This window comes from Pteropus medius, unplaced genomic scaffold, assembly GCF_902729225.1.
Source record: "Pteropus medius unplaced genomic scaffold, Ma_sr-lr_union100, whole genome shotgun sequence".
Lineage (NCBI taxonomy): Eukaryota > Metazoa > Chordata > Mammalia > Chiroptera > Pteropodidae > Pteropus > Pteropus medius.
In genome coordinates, this window is record NW_024351647.1 from 5,396,980 (window position 1) to 5,419,285 (window position 22,306).

The window sequence follows — 22,306 nt, forward strand, 5'->3', positions numbered from 1 at the left end:
TAAAAACAATAAAAATAATAATAAGAGATTGTAAGCTGACAAGTTCCTTGTAATCTGTGAGGTCAACCAAGGGTTGCCTCACCTAAAAAAACAAACAAACAAACAAGTATATTAACATATATACAGGCACCTAGGCTCCTGGGAAAATACTCTTTCTGAAGAAAAGATGTCAACTGGAGCAGTCTTGGGTGATTATTGGGAACCCAAAGTGCGCAGCAACCAAATGCAAGTCCTAATACAAAAAGATTTAGCACCATGCATACGTTTGTTTAAAAAAAACTGCTACCAAGTTTTATTCATTGAGATCATTTTTGAGCCACACTCTAGTTCCAACCAAGTGCCAGACTGTATTTACTGTCCTCAGACTGCTGAGCTTCCCTGTGGCAGCTCCAACTCAGCTCTTACTGGAATGTCAGAGCTCGAAGGCAAAGAGTTTGAATCCCCTGATGCCAGGTTATTCTTGGCAATAACTCACCTTGGCCCAGATGGAATCATGAGGCTCTGTCCTCATTATTTGGGGCTGGAACCAGGAGACATCTCTTCTGTGTAGAATGATGAAGAAAGGCATGGGAATTCCACCTGAGCACAGGGGTGGAATGGGATCACTGTCTTTTTCAAATGCTTTCCTCCAAATAGTAAAATCTTTTTTGTCAAACAATGAAGTACCCCAATACATAAAACAGTATTTTGTTCTAACTGATAAATAAATCTCTGTGTATAAGGGACTTTTGGAGCCTCTATTTTTCCAGATACTTGCTACCATGGGTACTCACTTGCTCATTCACACATACATACACACTCAGTAGCCTCTGTGGCTCGCTACCAAGGAATCCCAAGGCCCTATGAACACTGTTTAAAAATCACTGCACTAACTGATCTCTAAGGCATAGTCAGTTCCTTTTTCTATTATTCCAATGAACCAAATATGGCTTTAGAAAATAAGAAGGGATTTCGTGTGCTGGGGTGAGGGTGGGGTAGAATCTGTAAGAGAAGCCAAAGCTCAGAGAGGGATGGAACAGAGAAAAGGCTAAAGGCCAAAGGAAGGACTGAATGTTAGTAACAGACGAGCATCTTTTTAAGAGCCAACGAGGCAGGAGGGGATTATGTCTGTCTTCTCGGGCATGAAACACAGCTATTGGTTCACGTAACAGTCATCCTTTTGTGGCCTGGATTGTTCATATGTCATCAAAGTACCGAATGTGCTTCAGCACCCAACTGGATGAGATGTCCCTCCTCAGTGTCTCATTTTCTGTATGAGCGGAATAAGAAGGCCTGGGAGGTTGGCAGCAGGTGGAGGGCAGCAGGAGGGCCCCAAGTTTCCGTGCACTGAAGTCTCACTAGTATCTAAAAGCTCTGGGTCTTTTGAGTTATGTATCATTTGCACCTATAAAATATGTGCTTGACAGCATTTGAGAAGCTTTCCATACTAACTCCCAACCCTGGGATCTATAAGTCTGACCAAAGATCCTCACTGACTAATCTTTAGAAAGCCTGAGCCTTAGAGAAATGAGTAGTCTAAATAGAAATGGGGAAAACATTAAATAGTAATTGGGTTAGGCAAACACTGGCAGGATTAGAAAATTCACAGTTAAAGAATCCCAACGACTTTTAAAACCAGCAAAAATAACCACAAAAACAGAGATAAGCACTTCCCCCTCTAAGTGTCCTAACTTCTGTCTTAGTTAGACATTTAGAGTTGTAAAACTCACTGAACCTCCAATAAAACCAAAAATGTTCTTCTCCATGATCCAAACTATGCTTCTCTCTGCCTGGAAGGGACTGATACCTATAAAGGACTTGTCAAACCATCAAGACTAATTTAAAATGCAATTGCATTTCAGAATTGGGCTTTTAAATCCAAAGTGTCTGACTACTGTTTTTTGTTTGTTTGTTTGTTTGTTTCTTTTTTTTCTCTCCTCTCTGACATATCTTGGAAATGTAACTGCCGAGTGAGTCACCAGGCTGCTCTGTCCCAGCTCAATATAAACAAGAGAGGAAACTGTCAAAGGTTATGGGAGGGAGGAGGTAACAGAGGCCATAATCTCTGTGTGGTCACAGAAGTGCTGCTTCACATCAAAAAGCCAGGCCTTCTAGCCATTGAAACTCCTGAGAAGGAACAAGACTTGGGGGCAGCAGCAGTGAATTGAGTTCCTTTTCCTAATTTAGATCTGGAGTCTGGACTTGGGGCAGGCACCCATTGTGCATCTAGGAAAAAATCCACTATGATGACTGTGGAATTGGAGCAATAGGGAGGGGGAGGGCTCCCAGAGAGGTAAAGATGGGTTGGTTTTATAAGGAAAATGAGGTAACTGAGGTGGCTTTTGCGGATTTTAAATAATCTAGGTAAGAAAATTGGGTTTCTCAGAAGGGCCCACCTAAAAAGTTCCATGGGCTCCAGCAAATTTTATTTTTAAACTCCTAAGGTGTCAGCAGGGAACTGCCTGCCTCTGTCAAGTTCTTTTCTCCTCATTAGGCTGCAAGTGGAGTCGTTGGTATAAGCGAGCCTCTGTGGATGCCTCCCTGTGTGCGCTGCTTTTGCGGTGTGCAGGCACCAGGCATCTGCTCTCGCCACCCGCCTAAAATAGAATGTCTCATTGTGATAGATTAATCCTTTGGCTCAGATCCTGCCCCGGTCACAGCTCAGCCTGCACTGTGTGGGTGGGGTGGAGAGGGGGGTGGGGGCGGAACAAAGGACACTTAACTCATTCCACACATTCCCTCTGTCTTCTGCAGACGTGCCCTGTCCAGCTGCTCAGACTTTATGTAGAAATGGAGATGGGGCTGGCAGGTGCCGGGGCGGGCCTCCAACAAGAGGATTGTTTGCTTCGAGTGACCCATGCACCCCTGGGGACAGAGAACCAAATTAAGGGAGATCTTTCCTTTCTCTGATCTCACTGAACATTCACTTTCCGCTTCTCACTAGCCCATTTGTATTTCAGTTTCCTCATCTGTAAAATGGGGATGACAATGTTACTTACTTCACAGAACTAGTATTATGATAAAATGAGTTAATACACCGGAGTGCTTACAACTTTACGAAAGAACAAATATTGAATGATTCCCTTTTATGAGGTACCTAGAGTAGTCAAAATCATAGAGACAGAAAGTCAGAGAGTATAATGGTAGTTGCCAGGGGTTGAGGGAAGGAGGATGGGGGTCATTGTTTAATGGGTACAGAGTTTCAGTTTGGGAAGATGGAAAGTTCTGGAGATGGTTGGTGGCGATGGCTGTACGACAATGTGAATGTACATAATGCTACACTTAAAAATGACTAAAATGGTAAATTTCATTTTACCACAATAACACACACACACACACACATACACACTGTGCCAGGTATATAAGATGCTATGTAATGCTGGCTATTATTTATTATTATTATTCCTTTTCTACTTCATTTTATAAATATTTGTGTGTATATATTTTCTCCCAAAATGCCTCTTGTTCATACATAAGTGTTCCCATCACCTCATTCATAGGCAGCTTTAATTTACCTACAATGAATGAATGAATGAATATATGTTGGGCCAGAAAATAGAATATCCGTAAGTAACCTCCTTGTTGTTCTTAACCTCCTAACTTGCAAAGGGGACAATGTTCTCTACCAGTAATCCTGAAGGTAGTCTAAGGCACCCAGAAAGGCTATAGCAGAGTGATGATTACAATTGGTTCTATAATTTTCTCTTTGGTGAATTGGTTCTTAAGTTTAGAAATAATCAAAGTTAGCCCGTGAGAGCTGTTCAAGGACCCATCTCAGGACCACCCTGTCTTTAAAGGACTATTTGGAGAGTGAGCAACATGGCAGGTACCCCGAAGGCCCACCTTGAGGTGGACTTGAGGCTTCATTCGAGATTCATTGATGCCAGTCTCCCAGGACTGGCCCTTAAGTAATTTAGCCTTTAGAGGAAGAATAAGGGAGTTGCGCATCCTTCCATTTACTGTGCAGTGAATCCTTTCAGTGCAGTGTGTTCTCATCATTTCTGACCATCCTTTATCATCCCACCCAAAATGAGCAAGGAGGAGAGAGCCACTTTATAGTTTTCAGTAAGTTCACCAAACCTAACTATGGTGAGTCTTAAAAGACATTGTAAAACAAAAACAAACAAACAAACAAACAAAAACAGTAGGAATCACCTAAAAGAATTCTTTGGAAAGATTCAGAAATGATTAAGTGCACCTTGTAAGCAAGGAGAAAAACCAGGAGCAATTTAAGGCTAAGTGCATGAAAACACTTGAGTCTCACACACTAAGCATGAGTCTATTTTTGTGTGAAATATTTTCACAAGCTCATTGGGAGTGTGAGGCTTCATCAGAAAGCAACAGTTCACCTTGTGGGAAACTAAAGTTAATTTTCAGGGACCTTAAACAACCTTTGGCCCTGGTTCAGCAGGCTGGGAAAAGAAAGAGTTGAGTGACAGTAGGCAGCAGAAACAAAAAGCCACAAGACAGAAGATTAAAATGGTGGCCGAAAAGAGCAGTAGAGAAAAGAGGAGTCGAAGACTTGAAGATTATGAGGGAGCATCAAATACTGCTGGAAAAAGTTGGGAAACGAAATGCACATTTAGACTCTGGCCCCAACCTCTCCCACAGTCCCAAACAGTTTCTGCCCCAGACTGACACACACCAATTTCACACACTTTGGTCTTTTAAAGTGCATTTGCTTAAATTCCTAGTTTACTGGAGATTACAGATGAGTCACAGTGTGTAAAGGTCTGTACCCTTTGTGCCACCTTGGGAAGCACATTCTGCTGAGTTGGCCTGAATGCTGCTGGTGACAAGTCGATTCCTTGTCAGCCAAAGGCTCCCTTTTGAAGCCTCCTCCTGGGACCTCTGCAGGGACGAGGGCAGGACAGCACGTAGGAACCTGATCTGAATTGCCATGATTTTTTTATCCCTTGTGTAGGCTCGGATGTAAAGATGCTTTCCTCACAGGGGTCCTGGACCCATTCAGTCTCTCAAGATTAGCTTCATGAGTGTATGCACACACACACCCCATAGCACCTGGGACCAACTTCTAAAGCCAGGCCTGTGGCCCAATGGAGCCTTGTTCCAAAGGAGGAAGGAGCTGTCTGCTAGAAATAGCGAGTTGCTGCTTTCAGCAGTGGGACTGGGATACACAGTCCATGCTGACTTCACATGCAGACAGAAATCTGAAATAAAAATGAATTCAAATAAAGGTATTTGACGTTCATACTAAAGAAAGGAGAGAAAGACTGACTTAGTGCCCAGAGAATCAAGAAACCAGTTGTTTTTAAAGCCAACTCTGCCGTTGGTAATCTTGAGCAAATCATTTAACCTCTGCATTTCTCAATTCCTCTAATTGTAAATCGGGAGCTCTGATTCGCACCAGCTAACCAGCTATGCAGCGATAATTGGGGAGAAAAAAAAAGACAGCGAGAGAGAATGTTATCTAAATTCTTTGCCTATATACAACGTACAAAGTCTTAAGGAATGCGATAGTGCTGTTTGGATATGCATGTTGTGACTTTACATCTGTATCTCATACATTTGGGCTAAATGTTCTCACTAACTCAAAATGAGACCCGCCTACCCTCGATGCTAAGCATTCCATAGATGCTGCTAGTCCCAGTGGTCACAGGGTAATGCAATACAGCACACACCCTCAGGTACTCCAGCAGGTCCTGGCTTGACCTGCCAAATGATGGGGTAAATCTTTGTGTGGTTCACCATGTGGAGTTAGAGTCCTGGATTATCATTCATAGACCTCTAAGCTTCAGGCTTCTTGTTTTGCTCACATTTCTTAGAGACTTTGTTCTCCCCATCTTCCCACAACTGTAGTCTCCATGAAAAAAATTAGAATATTATTATTTTGTTAATTTACATTTATCTAAGAGTTGATTACTTTGGGATTTGGAGCTGAAAGTATTCAATAATTCTGCACGTGTCAGAGGCAGAGATAACGGTTTCTCTTGAGCATTATCTTCTGTGAAAGGGGATTGTGAATAACAGACCAGTTTTCATTCATTCCAATGAAGTCACATCAGTTATGAACCTCTTTTTAATAACTTACATATTTGAATCTTTGTGAGGCTAGAGTGAGAGAGAGGCTGAAGAATATGTATGATTAAGATCTATAACATTCTGTCAAGGGGTAAAGGGTGTCATTGATGAAAATATTTCTCTTATGTCTGATAACAGCCAATTTGTTTAGACAAAGGGACCTAGCCTTTTTGCTCAGTTATCTATAGAGAGACTAATCTGGTTTACTTAGGGCCCATGCTCTAAGACAAAACAGTAAGTTGCTTTAAAATGAAATGAACTAATTTCTCTTTAGCCCATGCAATTATTCTCATTGACTTGGATATTCTGTTTGTCTGTGTTATTTTTTGCAGCATTTCAATATAAATGTCTAACAAGGTAACCAGAAATAATAAGCTCTTGACATTTTCTCTCCTCCTCTCGAACAGAACCTAATTATTCCCTGACACCAACTTCCCTTGTCAAGAGAGTCCTGCAGAGCCTAGAAGCAAGGACATTTTAGCCTTTGCAGATTAGTAGAGCTGAGGAATTTGTACATGTAGCTTTAAAATAGCTGAAGTGTCAAACAGGGGTCAGTTTTCACGTAGGACATTTATGGTGAAGAGTCTGGTAAGTAACTCGCATTGCTTAGTGTACTTATTTATAGTAAATTAACTATTGCAAAGCTTGGTCCCAATATATTTCAGGGACTGGAAGGGAAGCCATGCACACAAAGACACACACACACACACACACACACACACACACACACACAGACATCATCCGAACATCAGTTCTTTAAGTTTATTTACCTTCTAATAATGATTTAGAGACATTTAAAGGAATTGCCAGAATCAAATACATGAAGATTTGATGTGAAAACAAGGCTTTGTGCTTATAAAGAGAATTTTCATTCTTCATTTTTGCAGATTTGTGCTTAGCTTTGCATGGGACCATGCTACATGTAGTAGGGAAGACTGTCCCCAATTTTTCTTCTGGGCCTCTTTGCCCCTCTTTATTCATCTTTCCTTCCAAGTTATTCTAACCATCACCCTCTTCCAAAGACCTAGAGCTCTCCTGTGGGAGTGAGGCTGAAAGCAAGCTAAAAGGTCATAACCAGCAAGATATTAGGGGTTCGTGGGGGACGCCTTTTTAAAATATTTACGAGTTAAAAGAGAAGCCTAGAAAAGGTGACACTTGGAAGAACTATATTTATGACACTGGAATTGTGAGAGTTGTGGCAGAATGGGAGTGGGGGGAAAGGGATGAGGTCTTTTTGGAAGGAAGAGCATCTTCCCTTAACCTTAAAAACAGGCCATGTATGTCGTCTTCTATTCTCCTCACTTATAAAGCCACTACTAGGCCATTCAAATGAAGGGTAAGTTTTGTGTTTTAACAAACTAGCAGTTCCACATTGCTCGATTCTTTCCCAGAAGCTGTTCATATACCTAAAAAGGGAAACATTGGTAAACATCAGTAAATTGGTAAACATTGGACATGCTTTTAGCAGCACGTTGTCTAGTAAAGCTTTTCAGGGTTTCCGGTGGATATGTTCTGTGTACCTCATTTATGTTCTTTTTAAACTCCTTCCTAATGATTCTCCTTCTCCAGGAAACCTACCCGGTCCTGTCCGTTCTATTGCTGCTGCTCCTAGGCAGTCTGTATCAAACAGTTAAACTTCCCACATTAATGGAGAGATGTACGTTAAGTTCACTCAGTACAGTGACTTGCATGTGTTCCTACCTGGGGAACATCAACGTACTGTTCTGAAAGGCAAGGGACAGCGTGGTCACTAGGACAGGCTGAAGGGCAAGAAACACCATGTACTTTCCAATATGTGTCCGAGCCATGCTGGCAGCTGGACAGGGCGGAGATGGCCGGAGGCAGCGAAGGCACGTCTGTTCACCAGCTCCGCACCTCTTGAGCCATAGAAACAGCTCATTCATGAGGAAACATGTGTGGGTTCACACACATGGCTTCCCTCACCCATTTACAAAGAGCATTGTCCTCAGGAATGATGGTTATGCATATCTAGCTTTTCAAATTAGGGCTGGTTTTCATACTCAGCCAAACCCGGGGAGGGTGGTGAGGTGCTGGAGAGCAAGGTTTAAGGTAGGAATTATTTCATGTTGTTGAACACACTTTAGAGACTATTGGTCTGAAAATATAATGTCTAATGATCAGATTCTTATTGGAAGTGTTTTGATGGACATAGCCTTTTCCACCCTCTCTGTAGTTTAACTCAAACTCTTTTACCTCTGAGTCCTTCTTTGAATGAGCTCAAACAACTCCTATGGAATATTTCTGAAGTCTTAGCTCTGTCAGGTTAACCTGATTGTCCTTCACTTCCCTTCCCATATAATTGATATTTTTGTTAACATCACTGAGACGGCAGAACTTGAGGAGCATTGGTTGCTGTTATTATCTGTGTCTTGGTTGAAAACCACTTTCAGCATGAAAACATGCTGATGCAGCTCATAGAGGCCAGAAGGATGCAGCTGTGGAGCCCAGAATGCTGGTTAGGCCTTTGTCCTTCTATGCTATTTGAGAAAACCTCTTCCACTTTCTCTGTCTCAGTCCCCCCATATCTGAGATAAGGGTGTTATTTGTCTCCCTCTCTCAAAAATATTGTCAGTAGAGAGAGAGGAGAAGGAAATGAGAAAGAGCTGAGGATATGGCACTAAGGTCCACCAAGATGGTGGTGGCTTGGCTGTAAAAGTCGCTTTGGTTGGGAGACATGGCCACGGCTTGAATTCCACCTTACAGCCCCTCCTAAGGCAGGAGGGCTCAAACAACTTAGTATTGTGTGTGGTATAAAAGTAACCTTGTTATTTCACGAGCTATACTGCTGGTGTGTTTATCCCATGTTGTTTTCTTCACCACTAGGACCTCAGTGCCTGGGAGGTGTTCAACAAGTACTTGAATAATTGAACAACTGGCTAAATGAAAATACCCTTTACTGGACTTTAAGTGCAGTGTCCTATATGCAGTGGCTACTCATTAAGCACTTGATTGATGATGTTATATTTCAACTCATTTTGTGTACAGAACTTAGAGCCTGAAGTTAATTGCTTTGGCATTGCATTGTTCTTAAGACGAATGAGGGGTGGAGCCCAGGACCACCCACACCAGCACCCTATTAGCAATGAGGGTACAGATATCTGTGCAGTGCAATGAAAGGCAGTGGCAGTCTGTGGCTTCACTTGGGAAGCCCAAAAGGTCCAGGGAGTTGCTGGAAATCACTGTTGAGTCCAAAGAACAAGTGGATCCATTCTTTTAGCTCATCTTTGAGGAAAAATGTCAGACACAGCCATATCTAGGTCTACCAAGGCAACCCTCTCACTGAAGTCCTGCTCTTCACTACTTAAACAGAAAACTGAGAACCGTGTTTACATTTCTTCCTAAGTCTTTCTCTAGGTTGCATAGTGAGAAAGCACAGCTTACCTACTGTACAACTCTAGGTTCTCCAAACACTCGTCCAGTGGATGGAGCAGAGGGTGCAGGTCAACAACCATGCACATGTTTTCCCTGAGTGAACGCAGAGATGTGCTATGTATTTGGTCCTGTCTCATATGCAAGTTGTCATATGTATGTGATCAGGAGTGTATCAAAGAAGGCGTTGCACATGGACTATCTCACGTTCATGTGGTGTTGCGAGTATAGCTATGTTGTGTCCTCTTTTCCTTTGGCAAAAATTTATTGTATGGAAATGGAGTAATTATTCTGATTGCTAATGAATTCACGAGCCTCAGCATCTGTTAAGGTGAGCGATATCTGACCGTAGAATAAGGATTGGGGTGTACAGAAAAGACTCCAAGTTTCAGGACTTTATCATGAAATAAAGGGGGGAAAATAATATTGAAATTGTGATAGAAAGCAATGAGAATTAGGGCTGAATTCACATAAAGTGATGTGCACCTGAAAGTAATGATTTCTGAAAAGCTTAACAATTGTAATTTTAACCACTAGCCCATTGGAATAAATATTTTACAACTTCTTAAGGAGGCTGAGTAAAGGCTGTGCCTCTTTCCAGCAAGGTGAGCTCAGCTTGCTGGCATCTCTGAGTTCTGATGGGTGTAAAGTCTAGCTTGTAATTGCTTCATAGTAGAACAATTAATATCAAATTACTGAAATGATAGTGTATTTTCCAAAAGCCCCTCCCTCTTCCTTTGCTCCATCTGCTATCTGTGCTCGGGGCCTTGCATGGTTCAGCATTTAGAACACTCCAATCATCTGAGGGGAAAGTGACCTTCCCTCAGGTTGGAGAACCTTGTGCTGTGACCTAATGAGGACATTCCCTTCAGATCCGAGAGCTAGGAACACTTTCTTCTCTGGGCCCTGATGTTCTTATGATGTTTGCTGACCAGCTTGGCAATCCCACCCCTGTGCATGTCTTTGCATAGAGCAGCCTGTCAACAATCGAATTATACCCACTTTTCATATGTGCTTATATAATAAGGAGGGTAATTCTGTAACTACAACTGAAAACCAGACATTGCTATTGTTATACATCATATGTTGAAATTACATTCTCTTTTTCCCTTCTCTGAGTGCATAAATGAGTGTCTCAGGGTAAAACAAGGCCTTTTCCTACTTCCTTTCCATCCCTCAAGGATGACTGAATTGTAGCCTCTATCATCTCTGGCCTCGGTGCCTGGAAGAGCCTCCTCAGCTGCATCCCTGCTTCTCTTCCCTGTCTACTCCATAGCCACCCAGAGTACCTTCCGATGTTCACCTCCCCAGTGTACTGCTTTGATCATATGCTTCCCTGTTAGAGAAACTTCAGTGACCCCCATGATTGTTGACTGAAGTCCAAACTCCAGAGCCTGGCATTTAAAAGTCTTCCCAATAAATATCCAACTTTCCTTTCTAGTCACATGTCCCTTTACAGCCCACTTATACCCTATACTACTGTCAATCAGATACTTACAATTTCCAAATATGGATTCTACTTTCCCAACCTGCACTCACCCAATTCCTCATCTCCTCGTCTACCTTCTGAAGTTTTCTCTATCCTTTAAGGATGACTTCCACAAAGTCTTCCTGGTCAAAGAAAGCACTCCCTCATCCAAATTGTTCATTTCTCTTATTTGAGCTTTAAAACATAACTTATACAAATATTACATATTCATTATGAAAAAAATTTTTTAATTGAAACATAAAGAAAATAAAAGTTATTTATACACTTATCACCACCAAATCACTTCATCTCAGTAGAACATCCACTTCCACACTTTTCCACGTACATGTACACATGCACATCTTATACATTGTTTCATCTAATTGACCAGGCTTGGGTATTGTTTTGACCTGTAGTTATGGTACAAGTGCAATGCAGCCTATACTAGATTGTAATCTCCCTAAAGGCCACAGTGCTTTTTATTTCTCAATGCCACAGCATTGAGTACAGAGCTGTATTGTGTATAGTTACATAAGTGTTTGTTGAAAACCAGAATAAATTAATACATTTGCTTCAATAAACATTATCCAATGGCGATTAAGAAGCTTTATTTTATTTCTTGTATTTGATGAACTACTATTATAGTTATTTGTGATAAAATGTTCAGGTTTTGAACCCTGTAAAGTCATGGGGAGCCAATAAGCTAAGGCAGCAGGAGTAGTCTGAGTTGATTGCTGGGTACCCAGGAGATTCACAGACTCTCAGTCTTAGCAGCTTAACAGAAGTTGGGGAGGTGTAGGAGATGTAGAGTCTTGGGTAGAAGTATGTTTTGGAAACTCTTATTCCTAGTCCATTCTTAATGTCCCAAATACGGATGCGCATTCCATCTCTTAACCTTCTACAATTCCCAGTGCAATATGTGGTTTGTAGTTTATCCAAACTAAAAATTGTGGCTATCCCAATGCTCACATTTTAAAATTACCTACCTGACCTTAGCACCGATCACTTTTTTGCCCTCAGAAGCTTGTTCTCTACTCTAGCTCTAAAGGAAATGAATACTCATATCTTGTTTCTCAACTGAAGTTAGCGTGGTTGCTGAGCGCTTATTCATAAAATATATTCACAAGAGTGGAATGGCTATTCAAGGGCTGAGCTGCCCAGTTCAATTTTTCAGATGACTCATATGGTGAGAGCTGAACTGACCTGAGGGAGCCGGCAGCCTGGGTGCTAGGCTGGTAGGTGAGGTGCTGCCTTGGCATCGGGTTGGATGGGTGAATCAATGTTGTCACATCCCTTTTTAGAAGCAGTAGACAAGGAAAGAAATGTGGCTCCCAGCCACTACATGCATTTCTTAGGAAGGGGAGAAGATTCTATAATGGAATCGTTTGGAGTCTGGCAATGCAAATTGAAAAGACGATCTGAGACTTCTATAAATTATGACTATGAAGAAGCTGATAGTTTGTTTTATTGTCCTTGTTGTTGCTATTGTGTGCGTTTATTTGTTTTAAAAACAATACTCTTACTCATGGGCATGCACAATAGACTAGTGGTTACCAGAGAGTTAGGAGAGAGAGGGGAGGAGGGAGGTAGATGGGGTAAAAGGGGTCAAATATGTGGTGATAGAAAGAAATCTAACTATGGGAAGGGAACACACAATGCAATATATATATATTACTGGATTTTGTTAATCAGTGTCACCAAAAACAAACAAATAAAAAAATTAATTAATTAATTAATTAATATTCTTTTTTTCACCAGTTCAATATAAAGTTCAGAGAAAATTGAGCAATTCTGATTTATTCAGAGAAAGTATGTGCTTATGGAGAGGAAAAAGGAGAATGTGTGTCTCACTATTTTATAGCCATATTTTACAGAGACATTATGGCTTTTGAAAATTCCTGGAAGTGTTCAGCAAAGTTCCAAATAACCAGATGGGAAACATCCAGTCATCTGAGGAGACACACACTGGTAATGGTGATTTCTTGGGTAAGTTAAAATAAACCTAAATAAATCTCAGCTACAGGGACTGGGCTGAGCAGTTCTGTAAAGATTTGACATATGCTGTGGAAATCACAACTGATGCATCTTCCTGAGTGAGTCTGTCAAGGGATGTTACATCTTTCTCCAGGAATGGAAGGTGATAAGATGTCTCCAGAATGAGAGTTTTCTTCCTCCAAGGCATTATATACAGGATGCTGTGTTTCATGGAAACTAGTTCACAAAATAAAGTTTCTGTTCTCATTCACCAGGTTCCTAATATTAAGGAGCTGCTCTCTGCAAGGCACTGTACTTCATGTCATTCATTATCTGTGTCTTGGTTGAAACCTTTTTCATGGGGTCCCCTATAACACAGCTCATGGAGCTCAGAATGCTGGTTCAGCCTCTGTCATTCTATGCTATTTGAGAAAACCTCTTCCACTTTTCTCTGTTTTAGTTCTCCCGTGTCTGTGATAAAGGTGCTGTTTATCTCCCTCCCTCTCTCAGAGATGTTGTCAATTGGGAGAGAAGAGAAGAAAGTGATAAAGTGCTGAGGATATGGCACCAAGGCCCTGCAAGAGGGTGGTGACATAGTTGCAAAGGAAAACTTGCTTTGGCTGGGAGACATGGCCATGGCTTTAATCTTACCTTACAGCCTTACAGCTTCCTATAAAAAGGGAAGGATCAAACAGCCTGGAATTGAGTGTGGTGTGAAAGTGGTCTTGTTATTTCACAAGCGTACCAATGGTGTATTCACTCCTTGTTTTCTTGGGTCCCCAGTGCCTGGAAGGTGTTCAACAAATACTTGTTGAATAATTGAACGATTGGCTGAATGAAAATATCCTTTACTGGACTTCAAGTACAGTGCCCTGTATGCCTGGACATCAAGTACATGCTTGGTTGATGATATGCTGTTATATTTCAACCCACCTTGTGTACAGAATTCAGAGTCTGCTGTTGACCGCTTTGGCATTGCATTGTTCTTAAGACGAATGAGCAGTGGTGTTCAGAGCTGTCTACACCAGCACCCTATCAGCAACGACAGTACAGATATCTATGCAGTGAAAGGTAGTGACATTCTGGGGCTTCACTTGGAAATGGTGAAAAATCTGTTTATAAGTCTTTCTCTCACCTCCTCCTGGTTTAGGGCTTGGACTTTGCAATGAAGAACTCTGATGAAAAGCTAGTAACTAGGAGACAGTCAGACTTAATAAGTCCTGTTGAAATCTGCTAGAATTCTACATCATAATGACCATGTTCATATGATGACAAAGAAGCTCAGTTAGATAAGAGCTAATGACTCTGAGCAAATGAGTTAATTACTGAGTAAGCAGCACAGTTGGAGGAGAGATGGGAAAGTCTGACGCCTAGTGGTCATCAGAGAGGGCCTGGAACTAACCACACATGATCCTAGGGAAAATATCTAAAAAGCATCACTGAATCCTAGAGGTGGAAGGGTCTTAAAGAGAATCATTTCCAACTTAAGAAAAAAAACTGTTTTAAGACACCAGGTCTGAGATCTTATCTGTATCCTGACTGCTGGTCTACATAGTGAGGTTGATTAAAGTTGTGGTGGAATGGCCCAACTACCAGAAAAATATAGGCCCATTAAAGAGAATCTAAAGCCTATATAACACTGGAGTGGCAGGATGGTTTCAAATCAAGTTGCAGACACTGTACTCCAATTCAAGAAAAGAACGAAGAGAGAGGCCCTTGAGTTTAGGAATTCCACATCTTCCTTCTTCAATTTGTCTATAAAAATAGTAGACTTGGCTGCGGTGATTTCAGTGGGTCTTTTCAGATCTAAAAACATCTCAAATCAGGTTTTTAATAGATGGATATAAAGGCATCTCAGTCAGTAATTGAATTATCTTCAGCAAGCCGTTTAACCTTTCTATGCGTGGTCCATGGAAAAGTGGGAAGTAATTTTATTCACTGAAAACCTTTTTGGAAGGTAATTTAAACAAAGGAGTTTAAAAGTACAAATATCTTTTGATCCAGAGTCTGGGAATACCTTCTATGAAAATAATCAAACAAATGGTGTTCATCGTAAGTAAAAAAATTTTAAAACAATATAAAGGTTTATTAATAAGGAATTGGTTAAATAAGTCAAGTACCTCCATATAATGAAATATTATGGAGGAATTTTTATTTTTAAAGATTAAAGTAGGTCTATATGTTCTAATATCATAAGATGTTAAGAATATTTTGATAAAAACAGGTTATAAAACATTATGATCTTTTTTTGCAATATGTGTTAAAACATATATTGAAACGTTTAAATATCTTAACATGGTGGGATTATTTGTATGATCTTTCACTCTATGCTTTTTTGTATGGTCTGATGTATTTTTGGCAATGAGCATAAATAACTTCACAAAAAATCAACAATTTTTCATTTTTATCCTTATATCATCAAGAAGATGAAAATATGTGATAATATATATGAAAACGATTAAGCTTAGTACTCTCTAAGACACATGACCCTCTGGTCAGGCACTTTTACTTATTTATGTTATTTTTTCTTAATAATAATGTGTTTGCAGATTTCAAAAACATTTTACCACAACAAGCAGGACAAGCCACAAGATTTGTCTTCCTGTGATAGATGAATAGACACAACACTGATTCCAAGACTGTCCACTCTGCTCTTGGTGTTTTGTTTTCAAGGAATAGTGATCAGTTCTTACAGTGTGAAGCAGATGATCAGGGACAACTATGAATCCTTGGAAGAAGAAAGCGAAAAAAGTCCCCCACTGAAAACAAGTAGACTCTACTCCCGCTTGTCTATCAATTTTCCAGTTGGACGCTGCATGCTACAGATAAAATGGTTCTTATAATCAATCTTTCTGCTCTGCCCAACAGGACCAAGGGCATCTTATATTTATGCTTTTACTGCCAGGCAGAGGTTCGGTTCCTGAGTACCACTCACCAGGAGATGTCTGCCAATTTTAAGTGAGCACCAAGGTACTGCCTCTTGTTCTTCTGCTGTTGGGTAGAGGTGCTAAGAAAGAGAGGACCCGGGTCCCACTGTGAGGGGAAGATGTCTGCACGTGAACATGCCACACGGAAAAGGCTGTGTGTGTGTGATCGTGGCGTGGAAAGTGACCACATTGGCAGGAAGAGGGAAGATGGAGCCTTAACTGACACCTAGTATAGACCATCTCAAGGAAATAGAAGTCAGAGCCTAAAAATGACCACTTAGACCACACTTGGGAAGGGTGAAGACCCAGTTAGCTCTTTGTCTAGAAAGAACTGCACCAGAGAGTGAAGTTGGTCTTCAGCTGCTGAATAGTTCCTTTGTGCTGAAACCCTGCCTCCTTCCCACATGATTTCTCAGAGCCCCATGTACTGCAGCCTCTTCAAGAATGTAGGGCACCGAGGAGGGACAAACACTTATGTGTAATTCTCCTCAATCTATGCTTTTGAAGCTCTTCTTGGGCTATTTTGCTTGCTGTTATGAGCCAGCTAAAAAACAGAATCTCTCCATTTGCTGTGATTTTTCATTTCTTTTTTTTTTCTTTTAGTTTTTGTTTAAAACATGAAGATCTGTTCACTAAAAAAAAAAAAATCATTAAAAAAAATTAAATTCTGTGAGTATTTGTAAATTTTGAGCCATGATCTGTTTTTATAGGTATCGTTGGTGATGATATTGGTAATGATAATTGGTAATGATCCCAAGGCAGCTTGCTAGGTGATTTTGTTAATGACGTGTTTTAATCCTTACTAAAATCTGGGCCATAGGTAAATCCATTTTATAGATGAGAAAATCAACACTCAGAGAGCTTACCATAACTTCTCCAAAATAGCACTTGTGTCTTCTCACCCAACTCCACTCCTGACTATATTATAAACTCTAGAGAAGGGGCCATGTCCTATTTATCCTTAAACCTGTAGGCCAAACTGCTTCAAATTCACTACTTCAGAATCTTGGTCAACTTTTGAACTTATGTTAGGAGTCAGTTACCAGTAGCTAATAATGATTGGACAAAATGAGAAGCAATTTAGGAGAGTAGTAATGAGCTTGGCTTCTGAAATAAGAATTCTGGCTCCAACCCTGACTGGCTGTCCAGATTAGTGCAAATGAGTTAGCCTCTCTGTGTCTGTTTTCTCAATTGCAAAATGAGGAATGGTGCCCTTACCACATAAGGTTGTTTTGAGGAGTCAGTGAGTTAATACCTGCAAAGTGCTCTACGGAGTCTAGTACAGTGGTCCCTAATCTTTCTGGCCCTGGGGACAGGTTCTCCTATGAGAATCTAATGCCTGATGATATGAGGTGGAGCTGAGGTGGTGATGCTAGTGCTGGGGAGCGGCTGCAAAAACAGTTGAAGCTTCACTCGCTTATCAGCCCCTCGCCTCCTGCTGTGCAGCCCAGTTCCTAACGGACCACAGCCTGGGAGGTGGGGATCCCCGGTCTAGTACACATCAACAAACATTGGTCATTCTTATTACTACCATGACTGTGTTCTTAGTGTATAGAACTTTGCATGAATCATCTCATTGAACTGTTGTACTAAGTTTATTCAGATAGGAAATTAAGGCTCGGGGAGGTTTAAGAACAAGCCGAAGACAAGGAACTAACGAGAAGAAGGGCTAGAATTCCAAATGAGCTCTGACTCCAGAGCCCGCCCTCTGCTGCCTACCCAACGTTGCTGACCTGATTAAGACAATAACAAAATATTATGGAGTAGAGAGGACTGTTGAATTGCTCTCTGTGTTGTAACAGGAAGATTTCTATTTCAGAGTACTTTCATACAAGAAGATACTCACATTTGTTCCTGAGTCTAGAACTAGGTGGTATATTTTTTAAGTGTGTAAATCAAAACTTTTTCAACGTAGTGATAGCAACTAGTTTATTGGCTGACTAAATGAAATGCCCAAAGATAGATTTCCCCTATCTTCAGATGTGACTTGATCCTAGTGTCAAGTGATACCACCTGGAATATTTCTCTTGTCATTTATGAGCTATCTTTCCGTCTTTTGGCTTCCTTTTCACTCAGGCTTTACCTTCTTAGAAACAAGATGGACACCAGGGCTCTGAGCTTATACCTTAATAGTCACATCTATTAAATAAGGGTTTCTCTCTCCCAGTTGTTCCAGCAAAAAGTCCTGGATGGCATCTCATTAACCTGGAGTCACACGCCCCTCCCCCCCCACGCCCCGCCACCCCAAATCAAACTTTGTGACCAGGGTGATGGAATGTTCTGATTGCCCATGCTTGAGTTAAGTGACAACCCCCGCTCCCCAAAATAAAGTGAGGCACATGGACTAAGAATGGGGGTCAGGTGGCTTCCCAAAAGAAATATTAAGTTGCTAATACCAGAAGGATGAATGAGTGCTGTTTAGGCAGAAAGAATCTATATCCACTACCATGCTGTTGTTCACTTGCAGGATATGGTGTCTTGGACTGGAGTAAGGAGACTGGACTCCACGGCCTGCGAGCTGAGGAAACTTACATAAATCTCTGACTCCTCACAGCATCAGTTCTCCCATTTGTAGTAACATCTAACATTTCTGTATGGCCCCATTTACTCCTCATAATTACCCAATACTATAAATACTTTCATTAGTCTGCAACTTTTATTTCACAGTTCAGAAAACCAAAATACAAACAAATGAATCATTTGTCCAAGGTCACACAGCTGAAAAGTGGCTGAGTCAGGATTTGAACTCAGACAGGCTGACTCCTCAGCCTTCGCTCTTAACTACTAGACTTTACTGCCATTTATCTGTATGTACAATGATGAGACTGGACAATATAGGTCTCCCCTTTTTTGCCTCGATGTTCCATGTTTTAAAAAGAAGGGTAAGAATAATTAATAATAGAATGGAAACTCCTGAAAGCCCCATTTTATAATAAATGCTAATTTGGTGGGTTGTTCTCTAAATCTGATAACAGAAGAAGTGTTGTTCTGTCATTTCCAAATGAATTTCGAGTATCTTTTAAAATAGCCAGCACACCGAGGTTTTTATTCATTGTCAGTTTAGTTGCAGAAATATAATGATTTCTTAATGCAATTGCATAAAACATGCTACTTAATGAAAACTTAAAAGCTGAATATGACTGTGAAGGAGATATTTTCCTGCCTAACAGTAACTTCCTTTTCATTGTTTCCTTTTGATGAATTATTGAGTAAACATCAAGCTGACTTAAATATTCTCCTCCTTTAAGCTGCTTATCTTCAAAATCTACTTCTGGAACTGTGCTTTGTCACCAGATGACTTAAGGTAAAAGCAGTTTATAAATTAGTAACTTACATCAAAGTGAAAAGTAGCTACTTAATGTTAAATAATGAATAAGGCAAAGTCTTTTCAGGTTGGCAATTCATGGTTAAATAAATAAAAAGTCATATAATGTGAAAAGTTAACTTATTTTAGATGGTTCAATAATATGAAAGATTAAACTATAGCTTTTGGTATAAAAATGTCAACATGAATATATATTATATTCATTTTTTAAATTATTTAGCAAAAGAACACTTAAATTATTTGGTGTTTTAAATAAATTTTTGAGTTTATAGAATGCGCTGGTCAGAGGTACATGTCCCAAATTCCCTTCTTTTTGTTTGAGATTATTTGTTTGAGATTCTCACTAACATAACATATTAAGATTTTTGAAGAAGTGACAACTGGTATCATGATTCTAATTATTTATATAGTAGTCATGCAGTTCAGTCAGTACTAAAAAGAATTTAGCAATCATGAATAATAATTTTCTTCTTCTGAGTTCCTCTCCTAAAAACACAAATGATATATGTAATAATAACTACAAATACAGCATCAGCAACAACTACTATTTATGTAACATTTTCACTGGATCAGGCTTTATGAAATTTCACTTACATTTAGTCATGTAATCCTAGCAAGTCTGTGAAGTGGATATCACTATACTTTTTTGATTTTACAGTGAGGGTAAGAAAAGTTAATTAAAATTCCCAATGTCACATCGCTACTTAGGTAGACTTAGGATTTAGACTTTTTTAAAGTCCTGTTCTGAGACTATCATCTTCTTCTTAAGTGCAAATATTTTTAAATTCTGAACTCAGACACAGACCCCATATAAAGTATCCCCTTGACTCTCTGTTGAGAGTTTAAGAGTTCCTGAATAGAGAAGAATTTCTCTTTCATGGCTTCCCAAGGACTAGATCTATAGACTATTTTGTGGAAATAATCTTGAGGGTGACGAAAGGTGACTATGAATTGGAGCCCATTCAGATCATAGTGTTATATTGAAACTGTGCTTAGATCACTGGGCAGCTTTGCTCTTTAAGCCACTGGCATTGATTTTTTTTAGCACAAAACACCACATGTATTATGCTGTCATCAGAGCCATCCTCGGTGATAATTGTAACATGCCAGCAATAAAAACACCCAGCCCTAGCTCCCATGGCCTACTTCTGAAAGGAACGGCATGGCTTTACAATTATCACTCAGACTGGCAGAGAGAAGGGGAGGATGGGAGAGCAGCAGGAATAAAAATCTTTTCAATCTGGATGAACAGAACACCATGCTGTTCTGGCCAAGCCAGGGTTCCTGTGACATCATGCCCCACTCTCATACTGTCAGCAAAATTCCCTGAGGACAACAGCTGCCGCTGCCTACAAACGAGTGTTTCTGCTCACTCCACTTGGTAACACAAGCCAATTTCTCCTTTCTGTGAAGCTGCTCATCTCTCTTCTACTTACCCTACTTGCTAAGTCCAGCGAGGATGAAAATGCTGCAAGAACACGTTTTCATGATAGTTAGAGGACCACAGGTGAGGTAGCCAGACACTGGCCATCTCCAGAGCTTCCCTACCAGGCTGCCACAAGTGGGCTTTAGGTAAGCAGAGATATAGGTCCCTTTGCCCGTCGAGCCAGCATGAAGGGGCACTGGGAAGCCAGAGCCCCAGCAGCCCCTCCATTTTTCCAAGGCATCATTTACATATTATTATTTCCTGTTTGTGCCAAGATGTGAAAGAGTTCAGGCAGTGCTGTTAAAATGACTGGTCAAGAGTCAAATATTATTTCAGTTATCATTAATAACAACCATGTAAAAGTACAAAGAATTTCAAGGATAGCTCAATTATTCTTAATTTCTGAAAAATAAGGAAAATATGCCATATATAAATTCTACCTCTTATTCACTTTGCAGTCTATGATAAGACTATAATTATGTCCAAATAACCAGAGAATTCAAATGTCCAGGTTTTCATGGTTCAAAGTGAAGGGTGCTGTGGAATTCTTAAGGGCCTCTGAATAATTGAAGGCTAAAGTGTTTTCTGACATTGTTGGGTATTTGATTGTAGTCTAATTCATCATGAAATTGTACTCCACTTATGATGTGACATTAGAACATTTTACAGCTTTATCACTATAAGGTTAGCCCTTCTGAGACACTTTGTCTGTGATTAAGGTAATTTACCAGATCCTCAATTATAAAACACTGATTATATCTTGGTTATGGAGTCATAATCTTATTACCCAGATTTCCTAACTTTGTTACATCATCAACCAGTTTAATGGAGAGACTGCCTTGGTCTTCTACTCAATGGTCATTATTTTTCTTAACATTAATTAAGGCAAATCTAAAGATGTTCCATTTTCAAGGATGATACGTAAGGAAAAAGGTTTAAAGAAATCAAGACATACTTTTCTACTAGTCATTAACTTCAATCCATTAGGGCTTTAAGTTGATTATAGTCTCTATTCCACAGTGGGTTGTTTTTTTTTTCTTCACTTTAAAAACAGACCATTCCTGAGAATTTGTTCATAGGTTCCTAGTACTCCAGACCAATTTTGCATCAAAAGTCTCTTGGTTGATTTTCCCAGACCACAAAGCAACCCAGCACTGTACACATTTGATTTCTAGACCTAAACCAACATTCTTATCATTCTCTGGAGTTCCACCAGTCTTCCTTCTATCTACCTAACTGCAAATGTCAAGACAGAGACTGCGATTTTAATATGTTCTCTATATGCAATAATCTCTGATATTATCTTTTTTCAATCAAAATTTTATCTGCTCAAATTTCAAATAAAATTTCTTCTCCATCTCTTCCTTTCCACATTCAGGAATATAGTTTCTAAATTATGTTTACCAGGAGTTCGTATACTATGATCGTGTCCCAAGTAAACAACTTCTTGCCTGTGACAAAACACTTCATTAAAAGAATCTTAATTTACACTATAGGTTGTTTTCTAAAAGTGCTGGTACTTGAGAAAATAGCCAAATAAAGATTTAAAAATACCTCACACATGGTAGATGCTCAGTAAACATTAAATTACATATATACAATTTATTTGATATTTCTTTTGCTGTCAATCAATGAAAATTTATCAAACTGCAGCATCCTGCACAGAACTCTAGCAGAAAATGGCAAAGTATAGAATATTTCCTCTGCCTTATTGAATTGGCAATGAATTGAAATAAAAACTAACACTTGATCAATAATAAAGAATATAAAATAGT

General features: G+C 39.9%; 1 long non-coding RNA gene across 2 annotated transcripts; it reads left to right on the forward strand.

The window, feature by feature from the left end:
- Positions 1 to 11,949: 11,949 nt before the first annotated feature.
- Positions 11,950 to 18,561, forward strand: LOC120587122 (uncharacterized). 2 transcript variants are annotated; one of them, XR_005648880.1, is made up of 4 exons: positions 11,950 to 12,114; positions 12,741 to 12,865; positions 15,722 to 15,823; positions 18,248 to 18,561. It is a non-coding gene; the product is annotated as an uncharacterized LOC120587122 (long non-coding RNA). The 2 variants fall into 2 exon arrangements; XR_005648879.1 differs by lacking the exon at positions 18,248 to 18,561 and having other exon boundaries at positions 15,722 to 16,240.
- Positions 18,562 to 22,306: the final 3,745 nt, after the last annotated feature.